The sequence below is a fragment of the Dromaius novaehollandiae genome, chromosome Z (genome assembly GCF_036370855.1).
Source record: "Dromaius novaehollandiae isolate bDroNov1 chromosome Z, bDroNov1.hap1, whole genome shotgun sequence".
Classification (NCBI taxonomy): Eukaryota; Metazoa; Chordata; class Aves; order Casuariiformes; family Dromaiidae; genus Dromaius; species Dromaius novaehollandiae.
In genome coordinates this window covers 34,317,934-34,331,738 of record NC_088132.1, presented here as the reverse complement: position 1 = coordinate 34,331,738, position 13,805 = coordinate 34,317,934, and the positions used below count along the sequence as shown (strand labels likewise).

The 13,805-nt window shown below is 40.1% G+C and overlaps 1 protein-coding gene across 6 annotated transcripts in view; it reads right to left on the bottom strand.

The window, feature by feature from the left end:
- LOC112978814 (tyrosine-protein kinase SYK) overlaps nucleotides 1–13,805 on the bottom strand; it is a 55,784-nt gene that overhangs the window by 35,530 nt on the left and 6,449 nt on the right. The gene's annotated exons all lie outside the window — the stretch shown is intronic.

The window sequence follows — 13,805 nt, the reverse complement described above, 5'->3', positions numbered from 1 at the left end:
AAGGATGCACAAGCGCTCTGCAGGACTTCAGCTATACCAATGCTTTTCCTCTTGTGCCCCCCTCTTCCCTGAGCTATCCCAGCCCCTACCTACACTGTGAGCAGAAAAACTAATTTTCATTAAGTCCCACGGCAGGTGTTGTGCTGGAATTACCTTTATATCTTTCAAGTCACTGGAATGGAGACACCAGAATGCAAAAGCTAGATTTGGTTTTCTTATTAGTGACATTTAAATGACTATCTAATAGATATAGGGAAGAATACCTTAGCTACCTGCTGAGAACATTTAAGTGAACAGGCACTGAATACATTAGACACCAGTAAGACCTATACTGAAGCAAGAATATTTGCAGGTTTTTGTCACAAAAAGTGGTCCACAACAGCAATTACTTCTGTTATCCTGAGTCCACCAGTTGAGTCATGAATTGTTTCCTGAAACATTATGAGTTTTTCATACACTTTTCCCCCCATATGAGTCCTAAATCCAATCACGGTTTAATCAGGAGCGGTCACAGATTGTTACATCCATGGTTTCTGGGGCGTGAGAAAGAAGGAACTCCATTTAGGAACAGTTCAACATCTTCTTTCAGTCTAGAAAGAATCACTTTTGAAGGGAAAAAACCCCACTAACTATTAGTGCTTATGCATCCACAAACTCATCATCTGAAAGTGACTTTCAGAGAATACATGAAAAGCTGGAAACAACTAGCAGTACATTCTTGTGTTGTATTATTTGTGCTTACTAAACAAAAATTTTCCTCAGGAAATATCTCACAAGTTCATTGCCAGAATTTTGATTTACTTGTCTTTTAAGTCCAGTTGTGACAACCTGATTTTTAATACTCTCAAGTGTATACAGTAAGTATCAGACAGCCTCTGTTATCTGTAAGTGGATTATCCAGACCTAGGTTAACTAGGCAACTCTACAAGCATAACAAAGGAAGAACACCAGCAGAATCAATTGCCCTTCACAGTTAAAAGGGCAGGCAAGATTTCTGGGAAGCCATGCAGTGGTCTGTGGAATTAGCATGAAATAAATCAGGTTAAAAGGCCTCTCAGCTTGCAGGCGGCCAAAGTGCAAGACCACTCACGGAGTCACGCAAGCATGGGTGGGGAGGCCTTTTCGGCAGGGGGTGCTTCAAGCTGACCCCTTCCCTGCTCCCCGCTCCAAACATGGCTATCAGCAAACCCTCACCGACCTGCTGAGTCTCGTGGTTGGGGTCAAGAAGCAGGATGGAAATACCTGTGCTGCTCTGTGAAGATGTGAGGTGCAGGCAAAGTGGTGTGGCGCGTACAACAAGTCAGACGCACAGGGCTCACACCAGATGGAAAAATCAGGCTTGGCCCTGACTGTGACCTGTCACCTGTGGTGTGAATCTTCCAGTCTTCTCCTGCCTTCCCAAAGAAGGGACAAATTGGAGCTGTGGAGCTACTGCAGCTCTACAAAACAGAGGTGCATACACCATCTTATTTAATACTCTTGCAGTCTGCAACCAAAGTCAGTGGTTTAAGATGATCACTTACTTACTATATTGAAGTTAATATTTCAGAAATTTTTGTCAACAAAGATGACATTCTCCTCTCCCTTTTAAATCTCTTGGTTCTTCTGAACATTCATGTTCTTAATCCAAATGATCTATTCATGTACCTTCTGATTATTAGTTGCAAAAGCAAGCTATAACTGAAGAGACAGCAGAAGGCAGTCACCGGTAACTCACCATCAAAGATTCATTCTGCACAAAACACCATTTGCAAGGGCAATTTTGCCTGCACCAGATGAAGACAAAGAAGGCTTTCCTTGAATTGAATGCTTCCTCTGAGCAGCTAATATAGGACTAAAGGCTCTGTAAAGTGAATATGCGATTTTTTTCTTTGTAACACCAGGTTGAAACGAATTCCACTATGTAACTGTTGTCTAAAATTTTTTTTCTCATTAAAATCTCTATATACATAAAGCTTCAGAAACATTCCACTGAAAATGGTCTGCTTGATTATTATTACTCTGAAAGTCCTTATAAATAGAGAGACCGGGATTGCTCTATATCCTGTTTCCTTATATGCACTTCACCCCTGCCTACTCATGGCTCTCAGACACCCCTGTTGCATTGTCTTTCCTCCATGCTGTACCAGACACTGCTGCTTAGGAGATGAACACTCATCATCCCTTCTCAGTGCTCCTTGAAGGCAGGGTGCAAGTCATCAGTCTCACTGCCAGGGAGAGCAGAAGGAAACAGGTTTGCTGCTAGGTTTCCAAGAAGGCCGTAGAAACTGATAGCAAAATCTGGCACAATTACAACCAAACAAGAATAATTTTGAGGGAGTTTTATGCCCAGAAAATCTTTATGGCCCTCAACAGCAGAGGCAGTTGGGACAAAGAGGACAACAGCTGCCAAACCTTAATGTCATCAGCGCCTTGGTGGGCCTGGACACAGAAATGTGATACAGCACAATCTGTTTTGGCCCTCCACCACAGCTGTACCTCTAAATGCACATAACTGAAAAGAAAGCCAAAACAGTCCATAATAGTCCTCACACGAAGAATAGTGCATGCGTTGTGTGGTAGCTGTTCAAAACACCTAAGTAGTATTTTAGTGAACTGAAGTCAAACAAAAAAAAACGCCACCGCACTCTCTACCTGTGGGAATTTATTTTTATGGAAGTATACACATCCTTTTCCAAGCACCTGCAGTCTTTAGACTCATACATCTACAAAAAAGATTACAAGGAACTTTATGTCTAAAAAGGATAAAGTAAAAAACTTTAAAATTAAGACAAAAACGAGTTACAAACTCGTGCTGTCTGGCTACTAAAGATTCTGACACAGCAGCAACTGAAATTAAAATCCACTTTGACTTTGCCGTGTTTGAGATCAAGCTACTTCTGAGAGTAATGGTTAGTCTCAGATTTGCTATATTCCCTTCAGTATTAATCAGCCAGATGCAAGTTCTCTTGGGTGGTCTGCTTTTTGTGTGCTCTGTAACGCCAAGTTTTTCCATTGCTGATCATTCAGCATGTTCATGAATAGTAAAATAAATGTTCAGAACACTCCTGTACCTATTCACTAGAAGTCACAGCACACATTGAAAAACAGAAAAGATAGTTATGCCCAGCAATAGGACCAACAGTCTCCAAGTAAAACTTCTCTTCTGTTTCTAAAACATGTTCTGAACTTCTCTCCAAAGGAGTAGGATGCATTGCAATACCCAGTTAAATTGAACTATTCATCTCAGATATAAAAAGCAGTGAAGCTGCTGCAGCAGAACATTCATTGTGGGTTTAAAAGTTCACCTGAGAGGCTGGACAAATGCTCCGGAAACTAGTCAGTGCCCAGCTTCACGCTGCTGCTTTGGCAGTGCTGTCATTACCAAACCATCAGATCTGAAAATAGTTCAAGTGTTTTTACACAAGCTGCAGCTGTGCCTTTGGCATGACCGTTGGATATACGCCAGTAAGGCTGGGGCTGGGATCCCCCCAGCTGAGAACGGAGATGCTCTGTGCTCGGGAGGCTCCTTTGCTGAAGGACTGCGGGACTGGAACCGGCCCTTGTTACTTCCTGCTGCAGCTTGAATTTCAGCAACTCTCAAAAGACCGACCTGCTAACACGTAACGGTGTTGTCCCGGACCATCTTGCTGCCTGCTGGCTGCATTCTTCACACCGTTCTCCATTTAAAGTCCATTATGATCCATTTTAAGCTAGAAAGAAACAACCTGTACCCAGAACGGTCAGGTTTACATCTGCAAGTGAAAGGGTATAGGTTTTGACAAATTCAGCCTTTATACATTCCTTTCTAGTATATGAATTCTGGAATGTATGTTACTATGTGATGATACCTCTAGTTTTAACCGTTAGCTTCGTTAAAGCAATTAGAGAGTTTGTGGATTTGAGTCAGAGCTTCACTCTGACTAAAGGCAGGTAGTCAGAAACTCTGCCGCTGTACACAGGTGTAGTACCACTGAAGTGAAATGCCCAAATTAAATCTGCTAAAGACCTTTCCTTTAAGGGTTCTTTTCTTATTATTCAGTGACCCAGTTTTCCTTTATTTCTCTTCAAAGTAGTATTTAAAATGGCAAAGGAATAGAAGTAAAAGGTTAACAAAGGAGGCTCTAATAAAAATCCCCCAAATATATCACAGAAGCCATTGAGAAGAATCCTGTATGGCTATTCAAAAACTGGGTGCAAAGATTGGATTCTGTCTTCCTCTTTATATTCAGTTTGACGCAAAAGCAAAACCTCCTGATCTTGAAAAAGTATCATCAGCACTGGTGGCAAAGGGGCAAAGCACGAGTGACTCAGCACCATGCCAGCGGAGGGGTAGAGGTCTTGGGCAAGTAGGTCAGTCATTCTGCTCTGTTGATCAGTCACACTGCTCTGTCTGAACCATTTTTCGGAAGCAGACACTGTCTAGAAGTTTGCAAAAAAGGAAAAATTGGTTTGCCTTTCAATCTTCTTTTTCCTGTTCATCTTTAACTCAAATTAATGAACACCATGCAAAACTTTCACGGAAGCAGCAAACTGCTCCGTGAACTAGGCCTGCTTTCCTATGAATTAGTGCACTACGGCCTTCAAGGAATAAACTGAGCTCCTCCCATTAGGCTCCCTCTTGCTCCTTCTTCCAAAATCCTCACAAACCCCAACATGCTCCCACTTCTCAAGTACTCCGCACCTTCTCCTCATCTGCTAACTACTGGATATCTGGGAAATACATGCTGCAGCTAGGAATGTGCTGTTTGCAGGATTAAAGAAAAAAAAGGTATGTGTTGAAAATGTTGAGCTCATATTTTCCTGCAATGGAGGAACTGTGTTGGCTCATTCTTCTCTCCACACATTTATTTATTCCCATAAATGATTTATTGGACTATCCTTGGGATCCTGTCCACTGAAAAATTTGATTAAAGTTAAAAAGCTACCAGGGAGAGACTGATAGTCTAGTGACTGCATAAGCCTTGTTCTTTAGAAAACCAGATGAAAAAATATTTGAAATATAAGTGATTATTTCACATCAAAGTCAGAACTTTCTTGAAAATACAACAAATATCACAAGTTCTGGACCCCAACTTGACAGCATCACAGATGGACAGAAGAAAATATTTTGAAGGAAGAGTAGTTATGGTGGAGTCGTGTTTGGTAAAAGTATCTGTGATAGGTCTGCATTCAAACATCTTGGATTTCTTTATTGAGACTATGACCTCAGAGCTCTCTTTTAGGCAGGCTGCCTGCCTATTTCCAAGAGCTAGACTACTGACAAATGTCCTATTGTCTTAACATTATCCAGGAAGAGGTTTTTATTTTCTGACACACTCATGATACAGTGTCCATGACAAAACCACTGTTTCACCGGCATGTGCTGAAGATCCATTTGGAGTTTGAGTTGATACGGACCAGAAGGTCCCTGAACACGAGAGTGCATACTCAGGGAACTTAATCCTGCCACTCCCTGCAAAAGCTAAAGCACGCTCATATAGTCTTTCACAGAAAACAAGTACTTAGGTATAACACTAAATACACAACTAATATAAATAAGACTTCAAGCTCTTTGCTGAGTATTGCTGCTTCTCACAAAGAGACATGACTACAGAATGTCGGTGACCTATTTAGTGAAAATATATGTCATATTCTAGGTTATTCCATATTTAAAATTAGCATATGCTACTCCTGTCGAAAGATCAATAAAAACTTCATAGGGAAACTAAGAAAAATATCAAGGCAATATGTTAGGGGGGTATATGAGAAACCTCCACTGCCAATGCTAACATTGGCCTGCTGCAGCCGGGTGACCAATGGATGCTTTTCAGGTGCTGATACTTCTCATGCTGCTGTTCTAACTTAAGAGTTTTACTTGCAATACAACAAATTCAGGAGTCTGAATTTATGAAAACTTGCTTCTACAAAAATCCTGCATTTTCACGTTAGTCAGAATAACTCTCATACCTAATTAATTTCTTGTAATCCTATGACTTTTTTAGGCAAGATGCCATTCATTGTTAGCTAAAGATGAGGAAAAAACAGTAGTTTTTCTTCACTTTTTAGGCAAAAATATTTCTATACCTAATGTCTTCCTGTGATAAGTACATTTTAAAATGTTGTTCCTTTTCAACAGTTTATAGTCTCTAGAAAAGAGAAAAAATCCCCTGTTCTACCCTCTGAATGTCAGTGGCAGAGACCTGTAGCTCAACCCTGGAGATGAGGGACTAGTTCTTAGTTCTTCAGAACATGAGATGGAGAAGTTCAAAGTTCAAACAAACAAATATCTTCTATAAAAAGTTTCTAAAATATGGGGAATATCACAAGCCACTTATTCATAATTGCTTCAGACAACAAAGGCTTTCCAAATACACATTCGCAAAACAGGCTAGTGTTGAGAAAGTTCAGAAAAGGTTTCTTTAGCTTGCCTAATACACAAAGGGTGTTGCGGGTGTGTGGCAACATTTGGAAACATTTGGACTTATGTAGTCCAGACACGGTCCAGCTACACAGACATGCAAGGAGCCAAATATACATAGAAACATCAAATAATATTTAAAAACTTCTTATTTATTTTGGAAGAAATTGTAGGTTTGAGATAGCTGTTCTCTTGGACCTTCACATCTTCCCTTCCTTTCCAGAGTTCAAATATCCTTATAGGACCACTAAAACAATAAAAGAGAATGCATCTGGATTCACATTTTCTCCCCCCCCCAATTCTTACAGGGGCCAAATAACGCTGAGCTCGCCAAGTTAGCGCAGCTACAAATGCAAGGCTGAGAGATGGAGATTCAGTCCCCAAAGGGCTAAACATAAGACTTCACTCCTGAGAGGGCTGAAGGAAGTGTGGTTGGTTACCCGAGGGAAGCACTTGCACATAAGAGTAAAAGAGGGTCTAAAGTACAGCTCTCCCCATAGCCATGACACTTGACTTTTAAGGAAGCTACAAGTGCAAGCAAATATAGTGGTTATCTTGCATGAAAAAAAAAAGGCAATATGCAAATATATAGGAAAACGAGGTTCCCACTTCCTCTCAGGTAGCCTCTGTACCAGTGATGTGCTCAGTGTTGCAGACAGCGAGTACTCCAAACTTAAGGCAAGAGTTTGGCATATCATGCATTAGGGAAACAGAATATTCACACAAAATAGAAGAGCAAAACTCAGGAAGACAGTACGACTCAACTGGGAAAGCACTGAAATGAACCTCTGCTGTCTACATGGCTACCCTTAGCTTGCTTCTCTTTCACCTCACCTACTTAGACAAGGATAAATCCATTATTTTATACAAAGGTTAGCACAGCAGCAAGCACAGTGATACTGAGGCACTAACCTCTACTCTAACTAGACAATAATATGTAGAAATATGAATCTCATTACAAAGACCAAACAAGAATGTGGAAGGAGACCTGGGGACAGCTGGTTAGGTCTACTCATCCAACTATAATAAGATGAGTAAAGGCACTAAACTGAGACCAAAGTCCAAAAGCCATGTAGTGGTGAGACACAGCTCTGACTAAGCTCTTCATTTGAATGGGGTTAATTTTTCTCCTACCTTTGTTTTTTAATGTAATGTTCTGTGAGCAATGTCTGAAAGTAAAGTATAGAGTGAGTCTCTTCTGCATGGGCAAGACAGAAGAAAGGCTCCAAAAGAACTGCAAGAATGGTTATACTGCAGCACATTTATAACTAGACAGCACAGAATGATGAAAAACTCTGACTGAAATACTGTTCTAGTGCAGGGTGAACCAACAGATCCAAGCATCTAACTTTTAACTTCTACGGTTGCCTGATTATATCCTGAAAAAAAATTTGAACAACGTGAACATGCAATTTTTCCAAAAATTTTGGATTAGCTAGTATTCTTGAAAGCAAGACCAGTACATCTTTGAACAGCACTACAATTTTTCATTCTAAGATTCTTATCTATGCTTTCTCCTTATGTAACACACATCAAAGCTGAAAGGAATTAAGTACACATAGAATGAGAAATATACATTTGATGGTGATTTCATTAAGTACATTACGTACTGTGGTACTTTCAGAGGTAAGTATAACCTTAATGGTACATTCCATACTGATGTAAACTCCAAGATCATTACCATAAAAGTATTACAAATCCACTGTTACTGCTTCATATTTAAAGCAGATATTCATATTTTTATAGTATTTTAACAAATAAAATGGATTTAAAAGATCGTTCAGTTCTCATTTCTTCACCTTCAGCTTTAAAATGACCTTCCAGTCTGTCTAGGCAGCTAAATGATGGTCTTAATTTGATTCATCAGATTACCTTTAAACACCTGCTTTACCTTCCTGCATAAACATGAAGATTTTATTTCGATCCAGACCTTAGGAGAGGAATTTTTATGAGAATATTATGCAGATATTGAGGAAGAACACAGTGAGTGTTTAATAGCAAGTAGCTAGGGAAGGAAGTGGAGCAGAAGCTGAAGTTCTAGCAAACTAGAGTTTGATTAGGACACCAGGGTGAACTTTCTGACCTCCTGCAAAAAATCTGAGATCTTCCCTAGTTTAACTGATAACAACGATGAGTTTTATACCTTTTATAGACAGTGGCATCTCCATGTAATGTCCATATAATCTCCATATAATGTCTCCATATAATTCACCATACTGAAGGAGATGCCTGTGGTATTGGCTCAAAGGCAAAACAGATGTCCATGGGATCACCATCATGTTTCCTGCAGGATCCCAGTCTTCCTTGGGGAATAGCCCTGACTACACACTGAAGCCTAAGGCAGCATGTCTCAGTCTCCACCTACTGCCTATCTGACCACCTTGCAGCCTAGGATAACTTTTCCACCACTCCTACTCAGGCCTCCGTCACCACGAAAAGAAAACTGCTTTCCTTCTACAACCAAAAGGATGTCTCTGATCTCTGCATCTTCTCCTTCAGACTCCAGCATCACCACACTTCACTCATCAAGGTCAACTATTCTTTCTCTGCACTTCAGACTCTAAAATATGCCTTCTTTCCACTCCAAAGGCTTTCCTATTGCTCCACGCACTCCTGGGTAACACTGACAGATGCACAAAATGTATTTGTCAGTGTTTAAGCACGTTCCACTTTTACTGTTGCTTCAACTTTGGTCTCTTTCCTTAGCACTTTTACAGAAGTCTCTGTTTTGGGTACCTATTTTACTTTACAGCAGTTCAGTTTCAGGAACACTCTCCTTCTTTCATGTACTTTTGATTTTTTGCAATGTTTTTAGGACAACTACTGCACTCCTGCTAGGTTTCTTAAACAGAGATGTATTCTTTAACAGAACTCTAGTTTAATTAAATTCTGTCAGGAAGCAAAGCAGGAAGTGTGGTATCTTTGGATCCAGAAGACGTTTCTGCACAGGTGCTCTCAGCTTGGACCTAACAATACTCTCAGTAATCTGTGGGATTGCCAATCTGTGGCAGGTTTTGTGTGTTCTCACGTTTTCCAGAGTTGCTGCTAGTGGCTTTCTCAGCTTAAGATGAAACAACGTTTCTCCTAGTTCACGCAGGTCCTCTGCTTTCTGGCCAATTAAGAACAGAAAACTGCCTGCTGAACAGGTGATATTGAGGCTTCATCTACCAGATTTCGAGGAAACGTCATTTTTCTTCCCTCTGGTATCACAGATTCATTCATCCAAAGCATTAAAAAAAAAGGGCGATCTAAAAAATATTTTTCTTTGGCTTTGCTTTCCAAACTCATTTTTATCTATATGGAAGAAGGTTAGACAGATGTTTTTATCTACATTGAAGCATGTCAGAAAGGCCCTCATTTATTCTAAATTGCAGCTGACACTCTGGTATCATCAGATGACTCTGGGCACTGTAGCTATTGAAATATTTCCTCAGGAGATACTACTTGACTTGGCAACACTATTACTGCCCCGCTGTCAGGCAAACAGATGCTTAGAAAAAGCACCACAGCATTCATACGTTATTTAGGAGTCTCCTATGCCACAGTGTGACTTCTAAAAAATGGAATTTATTCTGGAGTTTTTTTAAGCTTCTTTGGTGCCTTCCACGAGCTTTTGTACTGAGGTCACAGAGGGGCAGAGCTCAGTGGAAACCCTTCTTCTTCGATGCTAGGACTCCATCCTGTCTCTTTCATAACACCTTCCTTTTCGGACTTTTCTAACTCTGGCAACCTTTCACAAGTCATAGTTTTCCTCTGAAATATTATTTATGTTTTGATCTTTTCAAAAGCTCAGAACGTTACTGAAAAAGTACTGTCAGGCACTTCTGAATTAGAGCTACTTTTTTCCCTGGGGGTAGAAACCCTATTATTTTCACACATATTTAAGCCAAAAAAAAAAAAAACCCCAAACAAGAGCAACAGAAAACCTTTTTTGCTTTTTACTTTTCTTTCGAAAAAGAAAACTAACGTAACCCTCCCTTCCCCACCCTGGCCACGCTCTAGTGACCATTTCTGAGCCTCCTGCCTAAGGAACTCTTAGGCTGCCACGAATGCAACCACTGCCTCCAGCAGAAAGATGCCTCCTGTCAAAGCAAACACTTCCACCCTAAAACAGACTGCATTGTTTGGATGGAAGCATGCTCCCTTTCGGGCGAAGTAGTTTACTGTGATCGGTACCCATTAAGCTATCAAAATAAGAATGGAACCAGTGGGGATTTACTAACATCCAAAGGAAAGCATTCAAGACACCCCTGGCAGACCCTTCTCTAGTCTCCTGGGAAAAAGTTACCCCACTGCGACAAGGTGTGAACAAACCCTTTTGGGCACAGGCAGAGCTTCACCAACACCACCTGTGGCTCTGCAATGACTAAGAAGAGTACAGGGAGAGCCAACTCTTCCTAATGCTGATAAAAAAGCCTGGGTTGGGGTGCACAGTAGCAGAAGTCCATTGAAGGAGGCAAAAGCTACCTCTGAATGCTTCAGAAACTATTTAGCTGAGTTATGTGACATGTAAAGTACCTCTCTACTTTTGTTTCAAATTAAGGGCCTTTCCAGGAAGCAAATAACAACTTGATATACCTAAGCAGCGAGTCTCAACTTTTTTTCACTTGCAGATTCCCCTAGATTTTCTGGTATATGTGTGAAGACCAGTATAGCAAATGTAGACCTGCTGAAGAAGAGCTTGATTCTTTTAAATTACTTCTCATGAACTCTTAAAAGAGAAATTCATGAGTATTCAAGGATCACAAAGTGAATACTGCTGTCCAAAACAAAATTACCTGTAAAGCAATGTAATCATTCTAATCACTGGTCATAAAATTTGGGTATACAGAAATTACAGAGCTCAGTTCTGTTTCTAACTCACCTGAACTAAAAATTCTCTGACTTGCATAGGAATCAAGGGCAGAATGACTGAACTTGATGTGAAATTAGCTGCTGGTAGGCTAATGCTTTCATTTAGACTTTCTGTGAATACTTAAAGCAAATCCTCCACTGCTCCACATATTCATACTTTTTTATTAAAATGTTGTGTCTATCCAAAGCTGGATGTTGTCCTTCAAGAGAAGAGTACTCCAGCAGAGCTTCAGAATTTATTTCTGTGATTCAGAAAGCACTTTCAGGCAGCTCATTGCTGTATGAAAACACAACCAAGAACTGTTCAAAAAACATCTGGAGTCTGATGCAGATATACAAGATAGGAAGGGGCACTGCAAGATATCTTTGAACTTTGCTAAAAGATTACTCAGGAACTTCCTAAGAATCACAGTCTCTTCTCCATCTAGGGTCCTTGTTGTCCAGCTTCAGAGCTGCGAAACAGGTAGACTCAGACCTTCATCACTACAGGGCAACACAATTGGCTACTTTTAGAAAAAGAAGCGTAATGCAAGATTTTACTTTTGGGACTTTGTTTTATTGCCTGACAGAACCCCTCCTGGGAGGCCTAATAATGTCTTGAATCTTGTGTGTTTACACCTGTTTGATTACTAGTCAGATTTGGTTTCTTTAAGTTGTTCTCAAAGTTCACACTTAATCATCACAGGGTGGAGACTATCTGCTCTCTTAAAAGTATGTCATGAAAGAGAAGGAATGAACTGAAATAGATGCAAGTGAGAACCGAAAAAGATACAAGTGAAGAGAATTACTAGCACTCACAGGGTAAAAACTAAAACTTCTAACTGAGATATGATACACAGAAGCTATTACTGCAGCTCAGACAGAGCTGTGAAATGAACTTACAAAGTCACCGAGAACATGTGAGAAATAAAATAAAAATGCTATCAGTATATTTGCAAGGAGAATCACCAAAAATAACTGTAACTCTCTATCCAATGTCCTGGATATTTTCAGGTTCAATGATGCAGTGATATTAAGTATCTCAGCACAGCATGTTTCCAAATGGAATATATTCCTCTTTTCACAGGAGACTAAGGTTGTAATCTAGAGGCTGCTATGACAAAACAGTTATGGACAAGGCAAAACAGTTAAGCTAAGGCACATCAAACTTCCATCAGGCTTTCACTAAAAGTGACTGTAAAATCTTCTTTCAAGGTTCTCCATTTTCTTATTTTTCTGGTGATACTGTAGATTCTCACTACCGTGAGAACAGAGATAGCTTGGCTTCATTCAGAAGGTCAGGCCCTGAACTTGGATACAGACATAGTCCATAGCTTTGCTTGTTTGTCATTCCGTAGGATTTTTTTCCTTTTTTTTTTTTTTCTTTTTTTTTTCCTTTTTTTTTTTCCCTTTTTTTTTTTTTGCATACACTCCAGTGAACAAGACATCTCTCTGAACTCAATTGCCATCAGTTCTAGGAAGAAGTCACTATTATCAAACAGAAGATGGAAGAAAAGTAAAACCTCCTCCTCAAAAGTAAGAGATATCCCAGCAGAAATTGAACATTGTTCCACCGGAGTAGAAGTTACAAAGCCATCATAGGACTAGAACAAAATGCCTGGCTCCTTTTTAGAGCTATTCAGGGCCACATTTCTTTGGAAATTGGCAACAAACAACATTTTGCTTTTAGTAGTGTGAAGACTCAAAAGATCTGTTTGACTTCTGCTTCCATAAAGCATTTGACAACTTTTTTTTTTTCCAACTAGCTGTTACAGCCTGACATTTCCAAAGTTACTAGGAGGGTGTAGACTGCTTTGTGCAGCTTTGCCTGTCTCAGCCTTAGTTCCTTGTCTGTATTTGTATGTTTTAGACTATTACCTCAGTTTTTCAGACGGGAATATTAGCAATCACACACCTTTAAGTGATTAACAAAACAAGAACAATTGCATCCCATTTTACTTAATTTGTTTCACTGAAACACACTGTTCTGTCTCCAGGACTGCTAGAACCTGTTGCTGAATGGAAGTCTCAATGAACTCATTGTGAGTTAGAACAGCAAATTTAGGCAGGTTCCTCCTTCAGATCAAGGTCATCTGTCACCCGAAACACAGTCTGCAGCATCCTGCTCTATTCAAGGTAGAAGATTCTAACAGGAAGAAAAATAGCCTGCTTTCCCTGCTCCCAGAATAGGCAAGTTGCTACAAAGCTGATAAAGACTTTTCAGTGCCACTTCCTAGAGTCTATAAAAACTGTGCCAAGTTACTTTACTCTTTGAAATGTTCTCGGTATGAGGAAATAGCAAGGCTAACACTCTGCTGCAAAGGCAACGTAACTGACACTGGCTCATCTCCTGCTGGCAATTACACTCGGCAACAGTTCATACTCAGCGAAGTATGGAAGAAAGGACAAGCATATTTTTTTTGAAAGGAAGATGTGATACTAGCTCACATAGCAACACTGCCAACATTAAGGATCAATTTCTTAAGTAAAGTCTGTATAATGGCTTTCTAATTAGGAGGCAACCCAAAGGGAGGCTTCTCCAACAACAGCATCCTACAGCAATGGAGCCAGCTCTTCCCAACCAGCTTTTGTG